Here is a 14,567-nt window from a genome sequence, read left to right as displayed (position 1 = left end):
GGTGGTCTACTCCTCTTCTACCGCTGTGTATGCATGAGGCAGCGAGGCGTCTGTTCTGCTATTTTCAAATAAGAGCCCTTGATATTCCTCACCCTTTCTGTCTCTCTCATCCTGGCTTTCATTTTCATTTTCTATCTCTTTCTCACTTTCTTTCCCGCTGCATGTCGCAGCCTGAGTTTTGGAATAGGGTTTTTCCAATCTTTCCAAAATAATTACACCACTTGGTCTCCATCTCTTCACTTTCTTTCCTTCCATCTGCTGTGTCTTTCTCAGTGGGGCTGAATATTGCTTTAGCAATCATGCAACCGGAGAGACCGGAGTCTTACATTGTTCTTTGATGGCTCTGCCACAGCTGGAATGAGCGTCGCAAGAGAAAAGAGGAAGCCGGCTGTGTTCAGCATGGCATACTACTCATACTACTGCCGCAGTATGTATGTAGTATATACACTGTGCACAGTAAATGCGAGTATGCGCAATATACAACAGAGCACACTGGATGTGACAGATATTTAACATAGCATAGCATTCTGAATAGCACGCTGCTCTAGTAGTGCCACATGACAGAAATAGCAAAAGTTGTATGTTAGCATGCTGTTATAAACTACACAAGTCAATATTTGAAGTGGATCAAAACCTTTCATTAAAGTTGTCCTAAAACCAAAATGTGTTCTTGTCTTTGATGAACTTTTTTGAGCCACTTCAAATGTTCACTACTAGATAATAATTACATACATATTAAACCATCCCTATTATGGGAAATAAAAAGCTCATATGAAAAGCTCTTTCACTTATAATATGCACTTATGTTTACCTTATTTGCTTAACGACTCCCAAGCGATTCATTTAAAGATTAATTTTTCCATTTTTCTTTTGCACAACATTACTCTGTGGTGTTTGGTCCGATTGGTCGATCTCATTTCTATTTCATAATAATGGCAGTGTTTTTGAGTGCTTTATGTACAGCGTTACAAGGAAAACAGCTTCTTTTAGCGCTCCAAAAGCGGCAAAAAAGAGCAGAATGCTAGTATGTCATATAAGAATATGAAATAAATATTTCTGCTCGTAGTAGTAGTGGTAGTAGTATTCTTTTTCTGAGTAAATCCTTACTGTCCAATGAGGCCCAAGACCACACTGCAGTGTGGTGGAAGCTGTATTGTAGGTCACATGACAATGGCAACACAGTGGATGAAGTGTGTCTGAATTGTATTAAATCTAATTACTTTGGTTGGCGCCAATAGCCTTGTGGGCAGTGTGTTGACATAAACCCTTGTTGTGCTATGGGAATCCCGAGTTTGAATCCCGGCTCGAGGACCTTTCCCGATCCTACCCCACTCTCTAATTTCGCTTCCTGTCCTTTCAAAATAAACTAAATTAATTAATAATAAAAAAAAAATACACACATTCTTCCGCAAATGCATCGCATACTCTGACAGGATGCAGCTACAGAAACTCACTCCTACTGATAAAGAAATAAGAAGCGATAGATGAGGTGGATCGGAAGATGACTACCTACCCCTCCCTACTCTTCCTGCAACCAAATGGGGGTCATAGCCTGGGCAGGTGGTATTAATTATGGGCCTTTTCAACAGAATCCAATCCAATCAGTCTAAATGCAATCAGTGCTCAGTGCTGAGTGATCCCTTCTCCTCCACTCTCTCTCTCTCTCTCTCTCTCTCTCTCTCTCTCTCTCTCTCTCTCTCTCCCTCTCTTCTATTCATGAATCACTCATACACTCCCTTGCCAGGATACCCAAAGCTCTGTAAACACAGGTCATCATACAGTATTATTGACTGAGTGATTTTAAATCATTTGGGGGAAAATAATAGACATGAGAGTCTACTAAATGTCAGTTACAATATGATATAAGTATTTAAAAAAATCTTTAAATACAGATTAATCTACATCAATAAAATTCAACTAGATGTTTTAAAGTTCAAAACCCCGTTTTTTTTTTTTTTTTTGAGTTTCAAAGTGAATATTTCTTCTCTTTAATATCTCTCAAACCATGAACACACACGATCAAGGCTGCGTCTGAAGTACACTCTGAATATTTATTACTATTACATCACATCATATAATTAGTCTGTTTCACATATTAGGCCCGTGTTCACAAGATTTCATACGTGTCTGTGTGAGAGAACTCCAAGCTCGCTTCCTGTAATAATGCGATGCTCCTTTCCTAATGTGGAATAATAGAATTATGCATGGTATTCGCATAACAAATCCCTACTCCACCAATTAGTTTAGCCGTGCCATGTTTTCTGGCTCCGTCTTTCTTGAGCATTATTATCATTTCCATTTCCTCTCCTCAGAAAAGCACTCCAGTGGCCCACGGCTAGCATTCTCCGCAGTTTCACTGTTGGACTTGAAGAGTCCACACAATAATATAAACCCACTCTGCATAACAATGAGGTCAGAGTGCATACATTACATCCGTGATGAAACCCACTTCTTCGTTGTGTGTGTTTGCGAGTACGTGTATTGAAATACGGAGCGTGACGACTGGAATATACGGGAGCAGCTCTGACTAGCCGCTTTATCTGTTAACCTCACGTAAATGTCAACATTTAAGAAGCAAATCCCCTCCTGTGATATATGCTAAAGCATTAATATGACAGCGGAGCAGCTTTCATTATGTCAGATGATGATAAATTAGGGCTGCGGACAAAGTATTTGCAGCATCATAAACCAACGCAGATTCCTGTAGTTTAATCTAGTCGGACTTGTGTAAAACGGTACCGAGGTAAAAGTGTATGACCGCAGTCAAAATCAAACCTTGGACTAGATTTCACCGTAGGCCAAACGCTGAACTATTACGGATTCAATCCCGCCACATCTAGCTACAAACTCACTGTGACAACAGCATACTGTAACCTTTTAATGAGTCATGCGGTCTCTCAGTACTTTTTAACATTCATCATCACAATACCTGTCATACGCAGTGACAACTTTGTGTTATATGCGCACACACACAGTTGGGACTAACACTTCCATAATCCCTTGCAAGCGTCTTGTGAAAATGAAGCACAAAGTGTGAGATGCGCCGTCAGAGCAGAATGAGTAATTACTAGAGTGGGGAAAAGTACCTGTCTGAACGCCCACCTGCTTGCCCACTGCTGAGAAAGAGAGATCGACAGAAAGAGAGGGAGAGAGGGAGAGAAGGAGGGGGAAAAAACAAACAAGCTGGAAAGAATAAGGTTCAGAGTTTTGGAGTCAGCGACTGGAGCCGCTCAAATGAATGTGTGACAGGACAGCTGTCAAGTCCTGATAAGCGAGGCATTGCATTTTGGCAGTCAAAACATGATTGTTTCTTCAGCGTTTGATACAATGTGAAAACGACAACCCAGACCCTGGCTCGCACAGAAAACACTGAGAATTTCTGCGTGGGCACCCCTGTATTCGATGTGTGTGTTTAGGAGTGTAATGAAGCTTGAGAGAGACAAAGCCCAGTGGCTTTAATACAGACACAATGTCTGAGGGAACAGACGGAACAACTGTCCATTCAACCTACCCTCGCTTTCTGCTTCCCTAAACGCTCACACACACACACACACACACACACACACACACACACACACACACACACACACACACACACACACACACACACACACACACACACACACTCACTCACAAACAGGTTTTGTGTAAACAAGCAGATACACTAAACGTCTCTTGATTTACTCCCCAGACAGCAGTACATTTACCCTATGGAGTGCATAAGCAATAAATTTCATGTCAGAATTTATTGTTATAATGAATCAATTTTAAAAATATAAATAAGAAATATAAATGAAAAAATGATAGATATACTCATGTAACCAGTTATATTTCACCCTATGATTAATTGTTAATAAAGAAAATCCATATACATGTGTGCAGTGATTGGCAGGTTTATGTGAACATGCCGATTTGCATACTTTCCACCAATAACACCAGCCAGCTCAGGATTAGTGCATTCCAAATTATAATGCAAATCATTTCTGGTAAATTCTAAAAGTATGCAAATTCTAGAAGTATGCAAATTGGGATACAGCCAATGGTTCTTCCATGCCTTTACATGAAACTCATATAAGGCTTAAAAAAAAATAGACTGTAAAGTCTAATAAATAGTACTTTGACCTAACTGTCAAACAAATTACACATTACAAATTAAGTTGGAATTAAAACAACTCCAAGGAAACCTATGCCCTCTGAAAGTGGGAAAGGTGGTTGGAGTTTCTTGATTAATTGACAGCAGAGGAAAAATTCTTATCAGGCCCTTCCTCACATCAACACACGTCTCCCTGACAACTGTGTACCACTAGTGTGTCCAACAAAGTTCTCTCCAAGTCATCCTCATTATTTCGCTGTGCCATGTCAATCCCTCTGAAGTTTAATCAAGAGGAATTGTCACTTAACTTAAAAAATCTCACATTCTTTCTGACTTTGTCTTACTCTCTCTGTCACAGTAAGTTGGTATAATTCACTTCAAACCCACACTGTTACCCAACTTCCTGCCAAACTCTCCCCACACTAAAACTCTTCTACAGCAAAAAATTTCAACCAGAAGTAGAATGCCTGGACGACTAAGACGTTCAGCAAGCAGTCAGAGCAGACACCTTTAAACAAACAAGGTCATTTATTGGCATCATGGAGCCTTTTAATTGCCCAAACATTTATTGTATTAAACGTTAATAAAATGGTTTATTGAAGAACTTTTCAATGGAATGTGTTTCTCTTTTTTTGTGTTCTACTTCAGAAATTCAGATTTGGAGCAACAGGAGAGGAAAAAAAACTACTTTTTGGATGAACTTTCCCTTTAACACTTTTATTCAACAGCTAATTCAGGTCCTGTTGATATTCAGAACAACAGCGCTCTTGTTCATGTGATGCTGCTTAAATAACAACTTTGGCCAGTCATTTGTTTTTGCTTGTTATGTTTGCATGTCAAGCAGACAGGTCTGATTAGTATTCAAGCCAAAAAGGAACGCACAATGAATGTGTTAACACCAAGCATCCTAATTCATGCCGACACATCTGTGTAAGAGCAGCCCGGTCCTCGGAGAGTTTCCACGAAGAGGCTGTGCTGCACTCATACTGACGAGCTCTTTGCTCTGGTAAATAAATGCACCAATTATTCAACTTTTCTCTTCTTTGCTTATATCTATAAAACAAGAAGCACAGGTCCAAACCAAGATCACATCCTCTCAGCTTCACCAAAAGCCCTTAATGTTTCTTTTTTTTCCTCCTTGTTCTTTCACTTCTCCCTCCCTCCATCTTTCATTTTTTCCCATGACTCCTTTAATATGTAGCGGCTGATAGATCGGTGCAGCTGAGAAAATGAGAGAGCAACTGCTATAAGCCCCTGCTTTTATTCCCAACATATGAAACAATGGGGGGGAAGTGAAGAGAAAGAAATCTAATAAAATGTCTTCAATTAAAGTGGAATCAGGGCGGTGTTGTCTGTCAGGTTTGGGGTGGATTAGACTAGAGCTGCGGCTCTCCTCTGCCTCACTTTCGAGCGGGTAATGGCATTATGTGAGCTGCATACTCATCTCCAGACGCTACTCGCCCCGTTCTTTCGCTTTCTGTAAGAATCACGTTCAGGATTAGGGAGCTAAAACGCTCAAGGATCATTTTGCTGGAAATTAGGACAGATTCTGTTGATTGACCCCCTCTGGTCGCTTTGATTTTCTCTCTTTTCTGAAATTAGGTGTCACAGGAAACTTGCAGAGGAGAGTGAGTGTATAATTACAGCCATGGCCTTTTGTTTTCCTGCAGACTTCTAGAGAAGCAGCGTACAGCAAAAGTTTGTGTATGCCATGTTAAAGTAGGCCTAACATATTTCACGGATACGGTATGTTGCTACATTTATTTCCAAGCATTAAAAGCACAAACAATCTCAGCAAAAAAAGAAACACCCCTTTTTCCTGATGCTATATTTTAAAGATAAAAACACATAAGGCAAATTTTGAACAGAGAGCTCTTTGTGATCGTTTCTTTCAAATAACGAGCTCCGGTAAACATGTTTAATGTTCAAAAAATGTTTTTTAATTTGTCAGCTCCGATTCAATCTCTGTGATTACAAGGAACGAATGAATCAAAAGCTCAAAACCTCTTTTCAACGGCAGTAAAAAGGCATGTGTGATGATTTTGAAGTCCTTTTTGTTGTTCTTTCTTTGAGTTCAACGATAACATTCCCATACAACTCTTATTTCTTACCAAACAGCACAATCCAAAGGATTAACATTTTCCAAATGCAGAAGGAAAGAGCATGTTGTGCAAGAGTGTTAAATGGTTTAATCAGCTCCTAACACAAAACTAGACAGGATTAGATCTCACCTGTAGTGAGATAGAGTGGCAGAAACAGCAGTGAAAGGTACACCCACCAGGGAATAAATACCAGCAATTAAGGCTACATTACTAGTAATTAACCCTTGAAACTTTAATGCTCGCTTATCTTCACATTATATATTACTAGACTTAGGTCCTGCTTGAAAGCCCTGATTCTTACTTCGGTAAGCCATAGTGTGCTCACAATGTGAAGACAAAGTCCTAGACTGAGATTTTCAGCGCATATGTGGTGTAACAGGTTCTGCGGGGTTAATGGCTCTCGGCTCTGGGGCAGAGCAGTGTTAAATTAACAGAGACCCCCTTGAACTCTTCCTGTCAATGCAGCTGTATCAGGCCAACATGCCATACAGAAAATCAACAACTGTTACCTCGTCTCAACAATACAATTCAATAATAATAATAATAATAATAATAATAATAATAATAATAATAAAATAGTAATAACAAAATAAAAAATAAAAAAACATCGTAATGTAATAATATATGCTTATACTTCAAGCTTTTAAAATTTGTTGTGTGTAGGGGTCATTGTAAAACAACAATTAATGTCAGAATTAAGAAGAGTTCTGACAAAAACTTTCTCTAAATGCTTTTAAATGATTTTATCAGCAAATCAGTTGAAAATGTCCAATAAAAACAACCATAAACAATGCTTAATATCTGTGCTAATAATTGACCAGGGTGATAATTGTCAACTCCTAATTTTCTTCCTTTGCGTTTATATTTACTGTAATTATTTGAAATACAGTAAAATTGTAATATTCTAAAAATAATATTGAATCTGATTTATATTTGAATATACACTATATTGCTAAAAGTATTCACTTACCTGCCTTGACTAGCATATGAACTTAAGTTACATCACATTCCTAATCTATAGGGTTCAATACGATGTCGGTCCACCCTCTGCAGGGCTTTCCACAAGGTTTAGGAATGTATTCATGGGATTTTTTGACCATTCTTCCAGAAGTGCATTTGTGAGGTCACACACTTATGTTGGATGAGAAGACCTGGCTCTCAGTCTCCGCTCTAATTCATCCCAAAGGTGTTCTATCAGGTTGAGGTCGGGACTCTGTGCAGGCCAGTCAAGTTCATACACAGCAAACTCTGTCATCCATGTCTTTTTGAACCTTGCTTTGTGCACTAGCGCACAAGTCATGTCGGAAGAGGAAGGGGCCAGTTCCAAACTGTTCCCACAAAGTTGATAGATCCAAATGGATCTGCCCAAAATGTCTTGGTATGCTGAAGCATTCAGAGTTCCTTTCACTGGAACTAAGGGGCCAAGTCCAGCTCCTGAAAAACAACCAATCCCCAATCCACCAAACATTACACTTGGTACAATACAGTCAGACAAGTACTGTTCTCCTGGCAACCACCAAACCCAGACTCATCCATCTGATTGCCAGATGGAAAAGTGTGATTCGTGACTCCAGAGAATGCATCTTAACTGCTCTAGAGTCCAGTGGCGTCATGCTCTACACCACTCCATCTGATGCTTTGCATTGCACTTGGTGATGTATGGCTTAGATGCAGCTGCTCGGCCACGGAAACCCATTCCAAGAAGCTCTCTGCGCACTGTTCTTGAGCTAATCTGAAGGCCACAGGAAATTTCATGACTGGAGTTGTTGCACAGGTGGCATCCTATCACAGTTCCACGCTGGAATTTACTCATTCTTTCACAAATGTTTGTAAAAACAGTCTGCATGCCTAGGTGCTTGATTTTATACACCTGTAGCCATGGAAGTGATTGAAACACCTGATTCCGATTATTTGGATGGGTGAACGAATACTTTTGGCAACATTGTGTATTTTAAATTAATATGTTTCAATTTATTTATGAGAATGAAAGCTTTTAGTCTTTAAGGTAACATGTTCTTTGAGAAAATTCTAATTTTGCTAATTTGGTACTCAATGTATTTTCGATGTATTAGAAATGATGAAAAAAGTTGCAATGCTTAATATTTTTGTGGAAACTGTGAGGAATCACTGATGAATAAAAAGTTAACAAACGTACCGCAATATTAGAATTGCCTTTACTGTCATGTTTGATTAATCAAATGTGTCACTCCTGTGTCTTTAAGAGTAAATAAATAAAATAAAATAAAATAAAAAATAACGCCCTCAAATTAGACATGAATAATAAAACATATGGACTGCTTTACCAACCATTTAAAAATCTGCCTATTTATTTTTAGAAACGATCAGATACATTTTATTATTTGCATTGTTTTTTTCCCTGCTGCAACTACAGACCCACTAGTTGAGAACCTTTGCCCTAGGCAAATGAATGCCACAGAGTAATTAGAAAGACTGTGAATTATGTTTTCGTGGATATATTTTGATCTATTTTTAAAGATGAAACTTATTGTATTCAGCAAAATGCTTGCGCTTACATTGCCTCCAGCGTTCATGCCACTGAAACAACAATCCCTATTACGAAAAAGCAATGATATTTTGGGTTCATGTGTTGCATAAAAATCTCTTTGTAAATAGCAAGGCGTAAGTATACAAAAAGGAAAAAAAGCTGAAGCATTATTTTCAGATCCAGGCACTGCGTTTGAGTCATAAAGAGAAGTTTAAAGCTCGCTTCCCCTGCACGCACTCTCAGATCTCATTGCAGCGATATGCGAAGAAACACAATCAATCATTTTCTGAGAAAGAGAGAGAGAGAAAAAAAAAAATCACAATCAATATAATTTCTCAGAAAAGATTAGTGGAAATCGGGCCAGGTTTATGACTGAGAGTTTCAAGCTCCGCTGCAGAACCACCAAATAGACCATTGATCATCATTCACTGGAATTTTCATAAATGGTTACCTTCAGCCTTGCTCGTATTTCACGCACAGCTGTGGGTACGTGAATTACTGATGTGTATTGTCAAATCAGTCAAAGTCTGAGGACGTTTTTTGACAGCCTTTCCGAACTGTACGGCAGGAAATCGTGTAATCACATGCTGCGTACGGCACTGCGCAGGTATTCGAATGTAATCTCCCTTCCCCACCTGCCACACTGTCATCCACATCGGTACCTCTAGAATGCATTCTATTGTGCTTTTCTTATTACACCACAAAACACAATGCGCTCAAATCCTGTAGTAAAATGAGGCAGTTAGATTGGTCCTGAAACCATTCAGTACGAGATCAAAAAGCATTCTAACAGTAGCCGGCACGACTATCACCTGACGTCTGCTGTGGTTCATTCAAATAGGGAAGTGACACCTTTTTTTTTTACACTGAAAACTGTAACTAAGACTATGATAGACTGGAAATATGCTAGTAAATATACACATTGAAAAGTACTACATGTTCATGTATGTGACAGAATAATAGACTGCAAAAAATTTGTGCTCAATCTCCATCAAAACAGTCAACACCTTCCTTTACAGTAAAGTAAATGTGATTACATAAAGCCAGTGGCTCTAAATGCCTGTATGTTTCTCTGCTGGAGTAATCATATATCTCTCACAAATAACTGACAGCACCAGAATCCGCGCACAGAGATCTCCTGCTAGGCTCTGAAATACTCTAAAAGCTTTCTCATCTTGTTAGGCGTCTGTAATGCATTCATTTATAGCCTGTTTCACTTTGCGCGCCTCTTTACAAGCTCACTCTTATGGAAAATTTAAAGCCTTTTCACTGCACTGATTATTCATAAACACATCTAGCCGACTGTAGATAAATGTTGTCTGTTTTATTTCCATGGAGGAAAGAACGTTCATTTGCATCTCATCAATCTCCTTCCATTTCCTCATGTATGAGAAGACATTGGCAGGGGTACGAATCCCCAAGAAAGTCACAGATGGATTGGGCCGCAAACAAGGCAGACGTATTGAGGTTGAAAGTTGTAATCGGTTTATGCGCGGAACGCAGCGACAGTCACCTTGGAGAGATTGAAACAAAACTAGTTTTATATGCAGTTCAGTTTATACTAACAACATCAGTCGAACATAATTCTTACATCAAATTTCATCAGTTAGATGGATACAGCACATCCTGAGCCAGTTAGTCTTGATCCATTCGGGAAATAAAAGAACTTTTCAATCAAACCGTTGCGTTTGTTTACAGTTTACAGCCTTGAATCTTGACTGACCTTATGTGGGTGATGAGAGCGTGTTTTAAATGGTAGCCTATGTATTGCTGTGGTGTGCTGGGGACTGGATATGACAGGAGAATTACAAGCAAATGAAAGCAAAGGAAGTATGTTTATACCACTGCAGCTCTTGAGACCCTTGGTGTATGAACAGGTCTCTGTCCACACAACCTGCGGGGCTATAGACCTTGGGAAGGAAGCACAGATGTGAACAAAGTGGTCTGGCAAGCAGACTGTAATAAGATCAATATCTAGCAGTGACTACTGAACACATGAAAAGTGCTATAGGCCTCCTTTTTGATTTAATACAAAGGCCTGAGTCCAAATACCACTAAAGGCGAAAGACTTTCTGAGAATCAGGGCTATGAAACCAGAAAAAAGATAAGGGAGCCATTGGCTTCTAAACAGAAACCTACAGAAGCCAAACTTATTTAGCCGCAAATGTGTGTATGTGTGTATATATATATATATATATATATATATATATATATATATATATATATATATATATATATATATGTTGTAGAAACTTAATGTATTTAACTAAAAGCAAAATATGGTTCTCTATAATTCTGTATTGTTCTTCAAGGGTTGGCATTCTCTGAGGGGTTGACATCATCTTTTAATGCACATTAATGCACATTAATTGCATGAGTCAGTGCTGAAGACCAATAAAGATAAAGTATATTTGGTTGAGCTAAAGTGGAACTATTGCAAATACACTGATATTAATCAAAGATCAAATCCTCATCAATAATGACATTAAAACATATTTAGGCTTAATATTAGGAAATGTGTATTGTGCACAAGTAGTCTTCCAAATAAAGTTTAATTCTAATTTTATATCAGTTAGTCTCCAGTGATATGTAAATAAATACGAAATACATGTATCTGAATGTAATATTTTTATCATGGTAGTATCATGTGAAAAGTCACCATTGTGTGTTGTGATAAAAAAGGATATATATATATATATATATATATATATATATATATATATATATATATATATATATATATATATATATATATATATATCGTTCAAAGGTTTGGAAGCAGATTTTTAAAGTCTATTATGCTCATCAAGGCTGATTTATTTGAACAAAACAATTAAAGCAGAAATAGTTTTACAATTTAGTTAATTGTTTTTGAATGTATTTTATTCCTTTGAAAACAAAGCAAAGTTTGAAACAGCCATTACTTAAGTCTTCAGTGTCCCATGGCCCTTCAGAAATAATTCTAATATGCTGATTTGGCTCTCAAGAAACATTTCTTCTTATTATCGATGAAAAAGTGATATTCTATTTAATATTTTTTGTGAAAACTGTAAACAGTGATCAAAAAGCATTTCTTGTTACAATGTTCTCAGCAAGTCTACTTCAAACTGCTGATTCATAAGCAAATGAATCTTTTTGGCTGACTCTTTAAAATTAACCAGTTCCTAAGAGTCATTCGTTTGTGAATCAGATATTGTAGCTCATGCTGCATTTGTAACTAAGCTCAGCAAGTGGGTCGAAATTTTTAACAGCAAACGGACACACACAAAGTGCTCCTGACTGATTCAATTGTAAACAGTTGCAAAAGTGTTTGACTTTAGAAGCAGTTCGTAGCCCTGATCGGCTTCATACAGCAACGGCTGCATACTGTTTTACAATATCTTTCTGCTTTATAAGATATTGGGCTTCAGACATCATTATGGAACTTGCTGAACACCATCCTTGTTGGAATGGATCCCCAAGTGTTCCCGATCATTAAGTTCGGTAAGTTAGTCTGGTCATAGTTTCTGGTAGAATGGATGACTGAAAGAACAAGGTGTTAACTTTCCCACAGGCTTCCCTTAGGCCTCACTGCTCAAGCTGAAAACACAGCCTGACATACAGCATACACACATACACACAGAGAAAGAGAGATTAAAGGATGTTTGGATACATGCCTGGGGCCTCCTTTATATAGGAAGATTCCACCATTCTGACTGAGAGAATGGGTTTGATCCCTCACTTATTTCTCCCTCTCATCTTAGAATGATTCTACAGAGAGACGACCACTCAAAACCTTCTTCATATTTCTTTCCCTCAAGCCAGCCTAAAGTACACAATCCCCAATGGATGAAGGACACCTTAAGATGTGGACTGCATCTTCTGGCTTACTTTCTTAAGAGGTTAGGAGGGCTTTGTGGCGCTAATACTTGCAAATATATCCAGTGAAGAAAAAAAGAAGGGAGTTTAAAAAGAAAGCTCATACCAAAATGAAAACTTACTCATGCTGTTGAAACTTTATGACATTTTTTTCTTTGGAACAAAAAAGGTGAATATTCTGGACACTCCTTATAATAAAAGTGAATAATGTCTGTAATGCAAAAATGAACTTTCATGCAGTAACACAGCTCTAAGTGAATAAAAACATGAAGTTTTCTCTCAAAAGAAAGAGTTGACTTTGAATCACAGTAACGAGCTGTTTTTGAACAGAGCCATTTCATGTCAACATCAACATAACAGTAGCAAAACTTTTTTTCGCGTTGGTCTGAATGAAAATGCTAATTCATTCTTTGCCACTAGATGCCACTTTTACAGCATTAAAAGCTCACAAACACTGCTTTGATGAAATCGACCAATCACCCTGAGAGGTTTGAAAAACTTAATTGTTAAATTATTCGGGAGTCATTGAACAAATAAGATAAACACATTTTATAAGAAAGAGTTTTTTTGACCTTGTATACGGGTCAACCTGTTCTTTGGGACTCCCAAAACTAAAGTATAAACCTTTCATTACCTACAATCAGAACACTTTAAAACTTCTGTGCAACATTCAAATTACCCTAAAATCATGTAATAGCTCTGTGTGAGGAACAGATTCAAATTTTGGTTGTTATTTACTGCTAATTTTCTGCTCTACTAAGCTGTCAACCATTACCACTAGTTATTGTCAGTGAGTTGAACTCTTGAACAAATTATTCAGATCAATCAACTGAATGATTGAAAAGATCAGACTCAAAAAGGAAAATAATAATAATAATAATTATTCACAAATTTGACATCACTGCTTGTATCAAACATGACAAGGACACATTATCAGTGAAATAGTTCACCCAAATAAATCTTTTTGTCACCCTCATGCCAAGTCTGTATGATTTTCTTTTTTGGAACATAAAAGAAGACGTTTGATGAATGTCTCTGTGTTTTATGGAACTCACTAATAACCAGCTCTGTTATCAACTTTTTTCAAAATATCGTTTTTGTTCTGTAAATGAAAGAAAGCCATACAGGTTTGAAATTATATGAAGGTGAGTAAATGAAAAAAACAGACTTCTTTTTTGGGTGAGCTATCCCTTTAAATTGCAGTTTATTCCTCAGACAAATCTATCAAATGGCTTTAGAAGAGCAAAATATCAAAGCATATGTACACAGAAAGTCTCCTTTAGTCTCCGGTCTTTATGTCAAGCTGTGTGCTTGTTGTTGAATATTGTTAGAATTGCACAGCTTTCTTCTTACATATAAAAATTTGAAACCGCGATGCATGTTCTTGCCTTCACTGTTGACTCTTTCTGTCCCATGACGATCTCTTCTCCCCCTCATCATATTATAGTTTATTGGACTGTGCAGGAGAGATGTTTCTTGAGAGTATCATTCTTGCTATACTTCTCCCAGCTTGGCAAACAAGTACAAGGACTGACCAAGGGCATGTTTTTGGGGTCAGTTGTTCAAAATTGGTATGGGAGCGTATAAGATATATTTGTTTACTTTCATGGTGTCCTTTCATGGTTTATCTCTCCTTCTCAATAACTACACACTGTGTACCACAAAGCATCACAAGTTTACTTTGAGCAGCAAAAAGACCTTCAGCTCAAGATTTTTATGTATCATAGATCTTTGCTAGAGGCAAGGGGAGGAAAACTAGTCTAAACTGTGTTCTAAGCTTGGATGTCAACATTTTTATTTTTTTTGGAAGAAAAAAGTAGTTTAAGTCTAAGTAATAATTAGACCCTAGTTACAGGGGTGTCAATCTCAGTTCACGGTTTGAACAATGAACTCCAAAGGCCATGAGAACAGAGAGAGCAACATCATGACTGCATAGACACAACAATAGACGTAACATTATAAACATGTCTCATAACTAGTCTTAGTTATTTTGTCTTATTTGTACAGT

The sequence above is a fragment of the Puntigrus tetrazona genome, chromosome 14, assembly GCF_018831695.1.
Source record: "Puntigrus tetrazona isolate hp1 chromosome 14, ASM1883169v1, whole genome shotgun sequence".
Lineage (NCBI taxonomy): Eukaryota > Metazoa > Chordata > Actinopteri > Cypriniformes > Cyprinidae > Puntigrus > Puntigrus tetrazona.
The sequence above is the reverse complement of the archived record's forward strand: the minus strand, read 5'-3'. Positions refer to the sequence as shown.